The sequence below is a fragment of the Paramisgurnus dabryanus genome, chromosome 14 (assembly GCF_030506205.2).
Source record: "Paramisgurnus dabryanus chromosome 14, PD_genome_1.1, whole genome shotgun sequence".
NCBI classification, from domain to species: Eukaryota; Metazoa; Chordata; class Actinopteri; order Cypriniformes; family Cobitidae; genus Paramisgurnus; species Paramisgurnus dabryanus.
The window spans coordinates 29,445,842-29,458,472 of NC_133350.1; the positions used below are offsets into that span (position 1 = coordinate 29,445,842).

The 12,631-nt window shown below is 45.6% G+C and overlaps 17 non-coding genes across 17 annotated transcripts; all 17 read right to left on the reverse strand.

The window, feature by feature from the left end:
- Positions 1-141: 141 nt before the first annotated feature.
- On the reverse strand, positions 142-213 carry trnac-gca (transfer RNA cysteine (anticodon GCA)). The gene has a single exon. It is a non-coding gene; the product is annotated as a tRNA-Cys (tRNA).
- Positions 214-691: 478 nt separating this feature from the next.
- trnas-gcu (transfer RNA serine (anticodon GCU)) lies at positions 692-773 on the reverse strand. The gene has a single exon. It is a non-coding gene; the product is annotated as a tRNA-Ser (tRNA).
- Positions 774-1,578: 805 nt separating this feature from the next.
- trnav-aac (transfer RNA valine (anticodon AAC)) lies at positions 1,579-1,651 on the reverse strand. The gene has a single exon. It is a non-coding gene; the product is annotated as a tRNA-Val (tRNA).
- Positions 1,652-2,509: 858 nt separating this feature from the next.
- On the reverse strand, positions 2,510-2,581 carry trnac-gca (transfer RNA cysteine (anticodon GCA)). The gene has a single exon. It is a non-coding gene; the product is annotated as a tRNA-Cys (tRNA).
- A 478-nt stretch (positions 2,582-3,059) lies between these two features.
- trnas-gcu (transfer RNA serine (anticodon GCU)) lies at positions 3,060-3,141 on the reverse strand. The gene has a single exon. It is a non-coding gene; the product is annotated as a tRNA-Ser (tRNA).
- Positions 3,142-3,946: 805 nt separating this feature from the next.
- On the reverse strand, positions 3,947-4,019 carry trnav-aac (transfer RNA valine (anticodon AAC)). The gene has a single exon. It is a non-coding gene; the product is annotated as a tRNA-Val (tRNA).
- An 858-nt stretch (positions 4,020-4,877) lies between these two features.
- trnac-gca (transfer RNA cysteine (anticodon GCA)) lies at positions 4,878-4,949 on the reverse strand. Its single transcript has one exon. It is a non-coding gene; the product is annotated as a tRNA-Cys (tRNA).
- A 478-nt stretch (positions 4,950-5,427) lies between these two features.
- On the reverse strand, positions 5,428-5,509 carry trnas-gcu (transfer RNA serine (anticodon GCU)). The gene has a single exon. It is a non-coding gene; the product is annotated as a tRNA-Ser (tRNA).
- Positions 5,510-6,314: 805 nt separating this feature from the next.
- On the reverse strand, positions 6,315-6,387 carry trnav-aac (transfer RNA valine (anticodon AAC)). Its single transcript has one exon. It is a non-coding gene; the product is annotated as a tRNA-Val (tRNA).
- Positions 6,388-7,245: 858 nt separating this feature from the next.
- Positions 7,246-7,317, reverse strand: trnac-gca (transfer RNA cysteine (anticodon GCA)). The gene has a single exon. It is a non-coding gene; the product is annotated as a tRNA-Cys (tRNA).
- A 478-nt stretch (positions 7,318-7,795) lies between these two features.
- Positions 7,796-7,877, reverse strand: trnas-gcu (transfer RNA serine (anticodon GCU)). The gene has a single exon. It is a non-coding gene; the product is annotated as a tRNA-Ser (tRNA).
- An 805-nt stretch (positions 7,878-8,682) lies between these two features.
- On the reverse strand, positions 8,683-8,755 carry trnav-aac (transfer RNA valine (anticodon AAC)). Its single transcript has one exon. It is a non-coding gene; the product is annotated as a tRNA-Val (tRNA).
- Positions 8,756-9,613: 858 nt separating this feature from the next.
- Positions 9,614-9,685, reverse strand: trnac-gca (transfer RNA cysteine (anticodon GCA)). Its single transcript has one exon. It is a non-coding gene; the product is annotated as a tRNA-Cys (tRNA).
- A 478-nt stretch (positions 9,686-10,163) lies between these two features.
- Positions 10,164-10,245, reverse strand: trnas-gcu (transfer RNA serine (anticodon GCU)). The gene has a single exon. It is a non-coding gene; the product is annotated as a tRNA-Ser (tRNA).
- An 805-nt stretch (positions 10,246-11,050) lies between these two features.
- On the reverse strand, positions 11,051-11,123 carry trnav-aac (transfer RNA valine (anticodon AAC)). The gene has a single exon. It is a non-coding gene; the product is annotated as a tRNA-Val (tRNA).
- An 858-nt stretch (positions 11,124-11,981) lies between these two features.
- Positions 11,982-12,053, reverse strand: trnac-gca (transfer RNA cysteine (anticodon GCA)). The gene has a single exon. It is a non-coding gene; the product is annotated as a tRNA-Cys (tRNA).
- A 478-nt stretch (positions 12,054-12,531) lies between these two features.
- Positions 12,532-12,613, reverse strand: trnas-gcu (transfer RNA serine (anticodon GCU)). Its single transcript has one exon. It is a non-coding gene; the product is annotated as a tRNA-Ser (tRNA).
- Positions 12,614-12,631: the final 18 nt, after the last annotated feature.

The window sequence follows — 12,631 nt, forward strand, 5'->3', positions numbered from 1 at the left end:
TGCAGAACTCTGCAGGGCTGCTGCACTCCAGGACCGACGTTTGCCTAACCCTACGTTAAAAGGATCCATGATGAACTTTGAGTCCGAATATTAACGCGGCAAACTACCGCAAGTGCCTACGGACACACAGGCTTACAGCCAAGGGGGCACCCGGATTTGAACCGGGGACCCCTTGATCTGCAGTCAAATGCTCTACCACTGAGCTATACCCCCTCTGAGAAAACACGTGACTTAAGAATTGAAAAATCATCATGTGTTATGCTTCACCACAGTTAAAGCTGTCTTGATAATGTCCAAGTGAACGGTTAGACCTCCCTATCTGCGTTTAAACGCTCTAGCACTGACCTATAATAATTGTGCTAGAGACAACGTATGTTTTCAACCATTCCGCTAAGGTTTTTCAGTTGTTATGATTCCTGTTCTGTTCCTCTTACAGCAAACATCAACAAAGGTAAATCCGCTCAACCCAGTCTTTACCACTTTCTAGACAGTTGGCACATAGCATGGACTTTAAAGTCTGAAAACACTCAAGTGTCCCTCAGAGACTCTGGATTGTAAGCACTTCAAAACTGATGCAAAGAAAACACGTTGCTTTCTCTACGGGGTAGCAGACCACTCCTAGAGGTGTGGGAAACAACTTAACCTTCGGCAATGTTGCGTCTTAAAGACAGTTCAACGTCACAAGGACGGACGACGAGGATGGGATTCGAACCCACGCGTGCAGAGCACAATGGATTAGCAGTCCATCGCCTTAACCACTCGGCCACCTCGTCCAGTGAAACTTTCCCGTAACCCCTGCCATTGGGCATTTTGCGATTCCTAAATTACCAGCAAGTACGTACTAGCGTGCATCAAATTGTTTCCGTTGTTTGTGTAATTAAATGTTATCTTTTAGAAAGCGTTCATTTTGGCCTGACAGAAGGGAAACGCCTGAAGAGAACTGTGCATGAGCAATCCATCGCCTTAGACATGTTTAGAAATAATTTCAAGGACTGTCCTGGGGTTTGATTGGGGTTCTTTTTCAAAATAGTTTTCAACGGATTTCAACATGAAACAGGCAAAAAGCAAAGGAGACATTCAAGACTTTATGTAAAGGAAACAAGTGGTTTTCATTGGCTTATCTACACAGCCAACTGGCTGCGTAATGTTGACTAAACCTCAGTACACTTACCTGCCGTACGTTCAACTAACACTAACCGACGATCAGGTTTACAATAACGTGCATCAAACTGATGTAACTGTTGAGGTAGTTAAATCAACATGACCAAAACCCTGTCATATCTCTAACAAAGTGTTTATTTCAGTCGAACCGAGGACTTTTTGTGATAACCACATCACCACAGAAACCTGTTCCTTTGGATTCTTTGTTTATTTTGATAGATTTGGCCACACATTTTCTCTCTGTGCAACACTTTCCAAAGGGGAAATGCTTTTCGTCCACATGAGAACTGGCCACCTTTCATGCGTGAAGCGAATGTGACGGGCGGAACTGTGTGTAACTTTAAAAGTGCTTCAAGACACAAGGAGTAACGTGTCTCAAGAAAGGCATTTAACTCGCAGCGTATCAAAAGGACGTGCTGTTTCTGCCCGGTTTCGAACCGAGGACCTTTCGCGTGTTAGGCGAACGTGATAACCACTACACTACAGAAACCTACATGATGTGAAACTTGGTTGTATCAATGGATTTTGTCACATATTTTGCACTCGTTTGAAGGGACCGCACAAACTGTATGAGAAAGGCGGTGCATTTCCCAGAAATGCATGGATGCTTCTTCTGAAACCGGCAAACAGCCACACACTTCTTAGTTCGGGTATCTCTCCGATTTGTTTCAGAGGTGAAGTGTGAGCAGTCAAGTCGCAGCTGTGCGATCTGACCGAATAACGCAGGTATCTCCAAACCTGCTGCTGGTCGGCTACTGTCCTGCAGACTTCAGTTTCAACCCACCTCCAACACACCAGTCTGAAATGATCAAGCAACCCTTAACACCTTGATAAGCTGCTTCAGCTAAGTTTCATTGGGGTTGGAGCTAAATCTGCAGGGCGGAAGCTCACCAGGAGCAGGGTCAGAGACCCCTGGTATTGTGTGAGCACACAATTCGTGAGCTTTGGCTTCACGTCGTATGGGATTTACTCGTTCAGTGTACGTTGGCATTTAGCCATGACTGTGCTGAAATGGCACGGTGTATTCTCATCTTTAGCGTTAGAACAGGGGTAGGCAACGCCGGTCCTGAAGTGCCGCAATCCTGCAGATTTTATTTCCAACCCTAAATAAACGTCATCCACCTGTGGTTCTCAGGTGACCGTTAGACCTTGATTAGCCTGTTCATGTGGGCCTGATTGGAGCTGGAGCTGAACTCTGCAGGGCTGCTGCAGAACTCTGCAGGGCTGCTGCACTCCAGGACCGACGTTTGCCTAACCCTACGTTAAAAGGATCCATGATGAACTTTGAGTCCGAATATTAACGCGGCAAACTACCGCAAGTGCCTACGGACACACAGGCTTACAGCCAAGGGGGCACCCGGATTTGAACCGGGGACCCCTTGATCTGCAGTCAAATGCTCTACCACTGAGCTATACCCCCTCTGAGAAAACACGTGACTTAAGAATTGAAAAATCATCATGTGTTATGCTTCACCACAGTTAAAGCTGTCTTGATAATGTCCAAGTGAACGGTTAGACCTCCCTATCTGCGTTTAAACGCTCTAGCACTGACCTATAATAATTGTGCTAGAGACAACGTATGTTTTCAACCATTCCGCTAAGGTTTTTCAGTTGTTATGATTCCTGTTCTGTTCCTCTTACAGCAAACATCAACAAAGGTAAATCCGCTCAACCCAGTCTTTACCACTTTCTAGACAGTTGGCACATAGCATGGACTTTAAAGTCTGAAAACACTCAAGTGTCCCTCAGAGACTCTGGATTGTAAGCACTTCAAAACTGATGCAAAGAAAACACGTTGCTTTCTCTACGGGGTAGCAGACCACTCCTAGAGGTGTGGGAAACAACTTAACCTTCGGCAATGTTGCGTCTTAAAGACAGTTCAACGTCACAAGGACGGACGACGAGGATGGGATTCGAACCCACGCGTGCAGAGCACAATGGATTAGCAGTCCATCGCCTTAACCACTCGGCCACCTCGTCCAGTGAAACTTTCCCGTAACCCCTGCCATTGGGCATTTTGCGATTCCTAAATTACCAGCAAGTACGTACTAGCGTGCATCAAATTGTTTCCGTTGTTTGTGTAATTAAATGTTATCTTTTAGAAAGCGTTCATTTTGGCCTGACAGAAGGGAAACGCCTGAAGAGAACTGTGCATGAGCAATCCATCGCCTTAGACATGTTTAGAAATAATTTCAAGGACTGACCTGGGGTTTGATTGGGGTTCTTTTTCAAAATAGTTTTCAACGGATTTCAACATGAAACAGGCAAAAAGCAAAGGAGACATTCAAGACTTTATGTAAAGGAAACAAGTGGTTTTCATTGGCTTATCTACACAGCCAACTGGCTGCGTAATGTTGACTAAACCTCAGTACACTTACCTGCCGTACGTTCAACTAACACTAACCGACGATCAGGTTTACAATAACGTGCATCAAACTGATGTAACTGTTGAGGTAGTTAAATCAACATGACCAAAACCCTGTCATATCTCTAACAAAGTGTTTATTTCAGTCGAACCGAGGACTTTTTGTGATAACCACATCACCACAGAAACCTGTTCCTTTGGATTCTTTGTTTATTTTGATAGATTTGGCCACACATTTTCTCTCTGTGCAACACTTTCCAAAGGGGAAATGCTTTTCGTCCACATGAGAACTGGCCACCTTTCATGCGTGAAGCGAATGTGACGGGCGGAACTGTGTGTAACTTTAAAAGTGCTTCAAGACACAAGGAGTAACGTGTCTCAAGAAAGGCATTTAACTCGCAGCGTATCAAAAGGACGTGCTGTTTCTGCCCGGTTTCGAACCGAGGACCTTTCGCGTGTTAGGCGAACGTGATAACCACTACACTACAGAAACCTACATGATGTGAAACTTGGTTGTATCAATGGATTTTGTCACATATTTTGCACTCGTTTGAAGGGACCGCACAAACTGTATGAGAAAGGCGGTGCATTTCCCAGAAATGCATGGATGCTTCTTCTGAAACCGGCAAACAGCCACACACTTCTTAGTTCGGGTATCTCTCCGATTTGTTTCAGAGGTGAAGTGTGAGCAGTCAAGTCGCAGCTGTGCGATCTGACCGAATAACGCAGGTATCTCCAAACCTGCTGCTGGTCGGCTACTGTCCTGCAGACTTCAGTTTCAACCCACCTCCAACACACCAGTCTGAAATGATCAAGCAACCCTTAACACCTTGATAAGCTGCTTCAGCTAAGTTTCATTGGGGTTGGAGCTAAATCTGCAGGGCGGAAGCTCACCAGGAGCAGGGTCAGAGACCCCTGGTATTGTGTGAGCACACAATTCGTGAGCTTTGGCTTCACGTCGTATGGGATTTACTCGTTCAGTGTACGTTGGCATTTAGCCATGACTGTGCTGAAATGGCACGGTGTATTCTCATCTTTAGCGTTAGAACAGGGGTAGGCAACGCCGGTCCTGAAGTGCCGCAATCCTGCAGATTTTATTTCCAACCCTAAATAAACGTCATCCACCTGTGGTTCTCAGGTGACCGTTAGACCTTGATTAGCCTGTTCATGTGGGCCTGATTGGAGCTGGAGCTGAACTCTGCAGGGCTGCTGCAGAACTCTGCAGGGCTGCTGCACTCCAGGACCGACGTTTGCCTAACCCTACGTTAAAAGGATCCATGATGAACTTTGAGTCCGAATATTAACGCGGCAAACTACCGCAAGTGCCTACGGACACACAGGCTTACAGCCAAGGGGGCACCCGGATTTGAACCGGGGACCCCTTGATCTGCAGTCAAATGCTCTACCACTGAGCTATACCCCCTCTGAGAAAACACGTGACTTAAGAATTGAAAAATCATCATGTGTTATGCTTCACCACAGTTAAAGCTGTCTTGATAATGTCCAAGTGAACGGTTAGACCTCCCTATCTGCGTTTAAACGCTCTAGCACTGACCTATAATAATTGTGCTAGAGACAACGTATGTTTTCAACCATTCCGCTAAGGTTTTTCAGTTGTTATGATTCCTGTTCTGTTCCTCTTACAGCAAACATCAACAAAGGTAAATCCGCTCAACCCAGTCTTTACCACTTTCTAGACAGTTGGCACATAGCATGGACTTTAAAGTCTGAAAACACTCAAGTGTCCCTCAGAGACTCTGGATTGTAAGCACTTCAAAACTGATGCAAAGAAAACACGTTGCTTTCTCTACGGGGTAGCAGACCACTCCTAGAGGTGTGGGAAACAACTTAACCTTCGGCAATGTTGCGTCTTAAAGACAGTTCAACGTCACAAGGACGGACGACGAGGATGGGATTCGAACCCACGCGTGCAGAGCACAATGGATTAGCAGTCCATCGCCTTAACCACTCGGCCACCTCGTCCTGTGAAACTTTCCCGTAACCCCTGCCGTTGGGCATTTTGCGATTCCTAAATTACCAGCAAGTACGTACTAGCGTGCATCAAATTGTTTCCGTTGTTTGTGTAATTAAATGTTATCTTTTAGAAAGCGTTCATTTTGGCCTGACAGAAGGGAAACGCCTGAAGAGAACTGTGCATGAGCAATCCATCGCCTTAGACATGTTTAGAAATAATTTCAAGGACTGACCTGGGGTTTGATTGGGGTTCTTTTTCAAAATAGTTTTCAACGGATTTCAACATGAAACAGGCAAAAAGCAAAGGAGACATTCAAGACTTTATGTAAAGGAAACAAGTGGTTTTCATTGGCTTATCTACACAGCCAACTGGCTGCGTAATGTTGACTAAACCTCAGTACACTTACCTGCCGTACGTTCAACTAACACTAACCGACGATCAGGTTTACAATAACGTGCATCAAACTGATGTAACTGTTGAGGTAGTTAAATCAACATGACCAAAACCCTGTCATATCTCTAACAAAGTGTTTATTTCAGTCGAACCGAGGACTTTTTGTGATAACCACATCACCACAGAAACCTGTTCCTTTGGATTCTTTGTTTATTTTGATAGATTTGGCCACACATTTTCTCTCTGTGCAACACTTTCCAAAGGGGAAATGCTTTTCGTCCACATGAGAACTGGCCACCTTTCATGCGTGAAGCGAATGTGACGGGCGGAACTGTGTGTAACTTTAAAAGTGCTTCAAGACACAAGGAGTAACGTGTCTCAAGAAAGGCATTTAACTCGCAGCGTATCAAAAGGACGTGCTGTTTCTGCCCGGTTTCGAACCGAGGACCTTTCGCGTGTTAGGCGAACGTGATAACCACTACACTACAGAAACCTACATGATGTGAAACTTGGTTGTATCAATGGATTTTGTCACATATTTTGCACTCGTTTGAAGGGACCGCACAAACTGTATGAGAAAGGCGGTGCATTTCCCAGAAATGCATGGATGCTTCTTCTGAAACCGGCAAACAGCCACACACTTCTTTGTTCGGGTATCTCTCCGATTTGTTTCAGAGGTGAAGTGTGAGCAGTCAAGTCGCAGCTGTGCGATCTGACCGAATAACGCAGGTATCTCCAAACCTGCTGCTGGTCGGCTACTGTCCTGCAGACTTCAGTTTCAACCCACCTCCAACACACCAGTCTGAAATGATCAAGCAACCCTTAACACCTTGATAAGCTGCTTCAGCTAAGTTTCATTGGGGTTGGAGCTAAATCTGCAGGGCGGAAGCTCACCAGGAGCAGGGTCAGAGACCCCTGGTATTGTGTGAGCACACAATTCGTGAGCTTTGGCTTCACGTCGTATGGGATTTACTCGTTCAGTGTACGTTGGCATTTAGCCATGACTGTGCTGAAATGGCACGGTGTATTCTCATCTTTAGCGTTAGAACAGGGGTAGGCAACGCCGGTCCTGAAGTGCCGCAATCCTGCAGATTTTATTTCCAACCCTAAATAAACGTCATCCACCTGTGGTTCTCAGGTGACCGTTAGACCTTGATTAGCCTGTTCATGTGGGCCTGATTGGAGCTGGAGCTGAACTCTGCAGGGCTGCTGCAGAACTCTGCAGGGCTGCTGCACTCCAGGACCGACGTTTGCCTAACCCTACGTTAAAAGGATCCATGATGAACTTTGAGTCCGAATATTAACGCGGCAAACTACCGCAAGTGCCTACGGACACACAGGCTTACAGCCAAGGGGGCACCCGGATTTGAACCGGGGACCCCTTAATCTGCAGTCAAATGCTCTACCACTGAGCTATACCCCCTCTGAGAAAACACGTGACTTAAGAATTGAAAAATCATCATGTGTTATGCTTCACCACAGTTAAAGCTGTCTTGATAATGTCCAAGTGAACGGTTAGACCTCCCTATCTGCGTTTAAACGCTCTAGCACTGACCTATAATAATTGTGCTAGAGACAACGTATGTTTTCAACCATTCCGCTAAGGTTTTTCAGTTGTTATGATTCCTGTTCTGTTCCTCTTACAGCAAACATCAACAAAGGTAAATCCGCTCAACCCAGTCTTTACCACTTTCTAGACAGTTGGCACATAGCATGGACTTTAAAGTCTGAAAACACTCAAGTGTCCCTCAGAGACTCTGGATTGTAAGCACTTCAAAACTGATGCAAAGAAAACACGTTGCTTTCTCTACGGGGTAGCAGACCACTCCTAGAGGTGTGGGAAACAACTTAACCTTCGGCAATGTTGCGTCTTAAAGACAGTTCAACGTCACAAGGACGGACGACGAGGATGGGATTCGAACCCACGCGTGCAGAGCACAATGGATTAGCAGTCCATCGCCTTAACCACTCGGCCACCTCGTCCTGTGAAACTTTCCCGTAACCCCTGCCGTTGGGCATTTTGCGATTCCTAAATTACCAGCAAGTACGTACTAGCGTGCATCAAATTGTTTCCGTTGTTTGTGTAATTAAATGTTATCTTTTAGAAAGCGTTCATTTTGGCCTGACAGAAGGGAAACGCCTGAAGAGAACTGTGCATGAGCAATCCATCGCCTTAGACATGTTTAGAAATAATTTCAAGGACTGACCTGGGGTTTGATTGGGGTTCTTTTTCAAAATAGTTTTCAATGGATTTCAACATGAAACAGGCAAAAAGCAAAGGAGACATTCAAGACTTTATGTAAAGGAAACAAGTGGTTTTCATTGGCTTATCTACACAGCCAACTGGCTGCGTAATGTTGACTAAACCTCAGTACACTTACCTGCCGTACGTTCAACTAACACTAACCGACGATCAGGTTTACAATAACGTGCATCAAACTGATGTAACTGTTGAGGTAGTTAAATCAACATGACCAAAACCCTGTCATATCTCTAACAAAGTGTTTATTTCAGTCGAACCGAGGACTTTTTGTGATAACCACATCACCACAGAAACCTGTTCCTTTGGATTCTTTGTTTATTTTGATAGATTTGGCCACACATTTTCTCTCTGTGCAACACTTTCCAAAGGGGAAATGCTTTTCGTCCACATGAGAACTGGCCACCTTTCATGCGTGAAGCGAATGTGACGGGCGGAACTGTGTGTAACTTTAAAAGTGCTTCAAGACACAAGGAGTAACGTGTCTCAAGAAAGGCATTTAACTCGCAGCGTATCAAAAGGACGTGCTGTTTCTGCCCGGTTTCGAACCGAGGACCTTTCGCGTGTTAGGCGAACGTGATAACCACTACACTACAGAAACCTACATGATGTGAAACTTGGTTGTATCAATGGATTTTGTCACATATTTTGCACTCGTTTGAAGGGACCGCACAAACTGTATGAGAAAGGCGGTGCATTTCCCAGAAATGCATGGATGCTTCTTCTGAAACCGGCAAACAGCCACACACTTCTTAGTTCGGGTATCTCTCCGATTTGTTTCAGAGGTGAAGTGTGAGCAGTCAAGTCGCAGCTGTGCGATCTGACCGAATAACGCAGGTATCTCCAAACCTGCAGCTGGTCGGCTACTGTCCTGCAGACTTCAGTTTCAACCCACCTCCAACACACCAGTCTGTAATGATCAAGCAACCCTTAACACCTTGATAAGCTGCTTCAGCTAAGTTTCATTGGGGTTGGAGCTAAATCTGCAGGGCGGAAGCTCACCAGGAGCAGGGTCAGAGACCCCTGGTATTGTGTGAGCACACAATTCGTGAGCTTTGGCTTCACGTCGTATGGGATTTACTCGTTCAGTGTACGTTGGCATTTAGCAATGACTGTGCTGAAATGGCACGGTGTATTCTCATCTTTAGCGTTAGAACAGGGGTAGGCAACGCCGGTCCTGAAGTGCCGCAATCCTGCAGATTTTATTTCCAACCCTAAATAAACGTCATCCACCTGTGGTTCTCAGGTGACCGTTAGACCTTGATTAGCCTGTTCATGTGGGCCTGATTGGAGCTGGAGCTGAACTCTGCAGGGCTGCTGCAGAACTCTGCAGGGCTGCTGCACTCCAGGACCGACGTTTGCCTAACCCTACGTTAAAAGGATCCATGATGAACTTTGAGTCCGAATATTAACGCGGCAAACTACCGCAAGAGCCTACGGACAGACAGGCTTACAGCCATGGGGGCACCCGGATTTGAACCGGGGATCCCTTGACCTGCAGTCAAATGCTCTACCACTGAGCTATACCCCCTCTGAGAAAACACGTGACTGAAGAATTGAAAAATCATCATGTGTTATGCTTCACCACAGTTAAAGCTGTCTTGATAATGTCCAAGTGAACGGTTAGACCTCCCTATCTGCGTTTAAACGCTCTAGCACTGACCTATAAAAATTGTGCTAGAGACAACGTATGTTTTCAACCATTCCGCTAAGGTTTTTCAGTTGTTATGATTCCTGTTCTGTTCCTCTTACAGCGAATATCAACAAAGGTAAATCCGCTCAACCCAGTCTTTACCACTTTCTAGACAGTTGGCACATAGCATGGACTTTAAAGTCTGAAAACACTCAAGTGTCCCTCAGAGACTCTGGATTGTAAGCACTTCAAAACTGATGCAAAGAAAACACGTTGCTTTCTCTACGGGGTAGCAGACCACTCCTAGAGGTGTGGGAAACAACTTAACCTTCGGCAATGTTGCGTCTTAAAGACAGTTCAACGTCACAAGGACGGACGACGAGGATGGGATTCGAACCCACGCGTGCAGGGCACAATGGATTAGCAGTCCATCGCCTTAACCACTCGGCCACCTCGTCCTGTGAAACTTTCCCGTAACCCCTACCGTTGGGCATTTTGCGATTCCTAAATTACCAGCAAGTACGTACTAGCGTGCATCAAATTGTTTCCGTTGTTTGTGTAATTAAATGTTATCTTTTAGAAAGCGTTCATTTTGGCCTGACAGAAGGGAAACGCCTGAAGAGAACTGTGCATGAGCAATTCATCGCCTTAGACATGTTTAGAAATAATTTCAAGGACTGACCTGGGGTTTGATTGGGGTTCTTTTTCAAAATAGTTTTCAACGGATTTCAACATGAAACAGGCAAAAAGCAAAGGAGACATTCAAGACTTTATGTAAAGGGAACAAGAGGTTTTCATTGGCTTATCTACACAGCCAACTGGCTGTGTAATGTTGACTAAACCTCAGTACACTTACCTGCCGTACGTTCAACTAACACTAACCGACGATCAGGTTTACAATAACGTGCATCAAACTGATGTAACTGTTGAGGTAGTTAAATCAACATGACCAAAACCCTGTCATATCTCTAACAAAGTGTTTATTTCAGTCGAACCGAGGACTTTTTGTGATAACCACATCACCACAGAAACCTGTTCCTTTGGATTCTTTGTTTATTTTGATAGATTTGGCCACACATTTTCTCTCTGTGCAACACTTTCCAAAGGGGCAATGCTTTTCGTCCACTTGAGAACTGGCCACCTTTCATGCGTGAAGCGAATGTGACAGGCGGAACTGTGTGTAACTTTAAAAGTGCTTCAAGACACAAGGAGTAACGTGTCTCAAGAAAGGCATTTAACTCGCAGCGTATCAAAAGGACGTGCTGTTTCTGCCCGGTTTCGAACCGAGGACCTTTCGCGTGTTAGGCGAACGTGATAACCACTACACTACAGAAACCTACATGATGTGAAACTTGGTTGTATCAACGGATTTTGTCACATATTTTGCACTCGTTTGAAGGGACCGCACAAACTGTATGAGAAAGGCGGTGCATTTCCCAGAAATGCATGGATGCTTCTTCTGAAACCGGCAAACAGCCACACACTTCTTAGTTCGGGTATCTCTCCGATTTGTTTCAGAGGTGAAGTGTGAGCAGTCAAGTCGCAGCTGTGCGATCTGACCGAATAACGCATGTATCTCCAAACCTGCTGCTGGTCGACTACTGTCCTGCAGACTTCAGTTTCAACCCACCTCCAACACACCAGTCTGTAATGATCAAGCAACCCTTAACACCTTGATAAGCTGCTTCAGCTAAGTTTCATTGGGGTTGGAGCTAAATCTGCAGGGCGGAAGCTCACCAGGAGCAGGGTCAGAGACCCCTGGTATTGTGTGAGCACACAATTCGTGAGCTTTGGCTTCACATCGTATGGGATTTACTCGTTCAGTGTACGTTGGCATTTAGCCATGACTGTGCTGAAATGGCACGGTGTATTCTCATCTTTAGCGTTAGAACAGGGGTAGGCAACGCCGGTCCTGAAGTGCCGCAATCCTGCAGATTTTTTTTCCAACCCTAAATAAACGTCATCCACCTGTGGTTCTCAGGTGACCTTTAGACCTTGATAAGCCTGTTCATGTGGGCCTGATTGGAGCTGGAGCTGAACTCTGCAGGGCTGCTGCAGAACTCTGCAGGGCTGCTGCACTCCAGGACCGACGTTTGCCTAACCCTACGTTAAAAGGATCCATGATGAACTTTGAGTCCGAATATTAACACGGCAAACTACCGCAAGTGCCTACGGACACACAGGCTTACAGCCAAGGGGGCACCCGGATTTGAACCGGGGACCCCTTGACCTGCAGTCAAATGCTCTACCACTGAGCTATACCCCCTCTGAGAAAACACGTGACTGAAGAATTGAAAAATCATCATGTGTTATGCTTCACCACAGTTAAAGCTGTCTTGATAATGTCCAAGTGAACGGTTAGACCTCCCTATCTGCGTTTAAACGCTCTTGCACTGACCTATAAAAATTGTGCTAGAGACAACGTATGTTTTCAACCATTCCGCTAAGGTTTTTCAGTTGTTATGATTCCTGTTCTGTTCCTCTTACAGCAAACATCAACAAAGGTAAATCCGCTCAACCCAGTCTTTACCACTTTCTAGACAGTTGGCACATAGCATGGACTTTAAAGTCTGAAAACACTCAAGTGTCCCTCAGAGACTCTGGATTGTAAGCACTTCAAAACTGATGCAAAGAAAACACGTTGCTTTCTCTACGGGGTAGCAGACCACTCCTAGAGGTGTGGGAAACAACTTAACCTTCGGCAATGTTGCGTCTTAAAGACAGTTCAACGTCACAAGGACGGACGACGAGGATGGGATTCGAACCCACGCGTGCAGAGCACAATGGATTAGCAGTCCATCGCCTTAACCACTCGGCCACCTCGTCCTGTGATTCTTTCCCGTA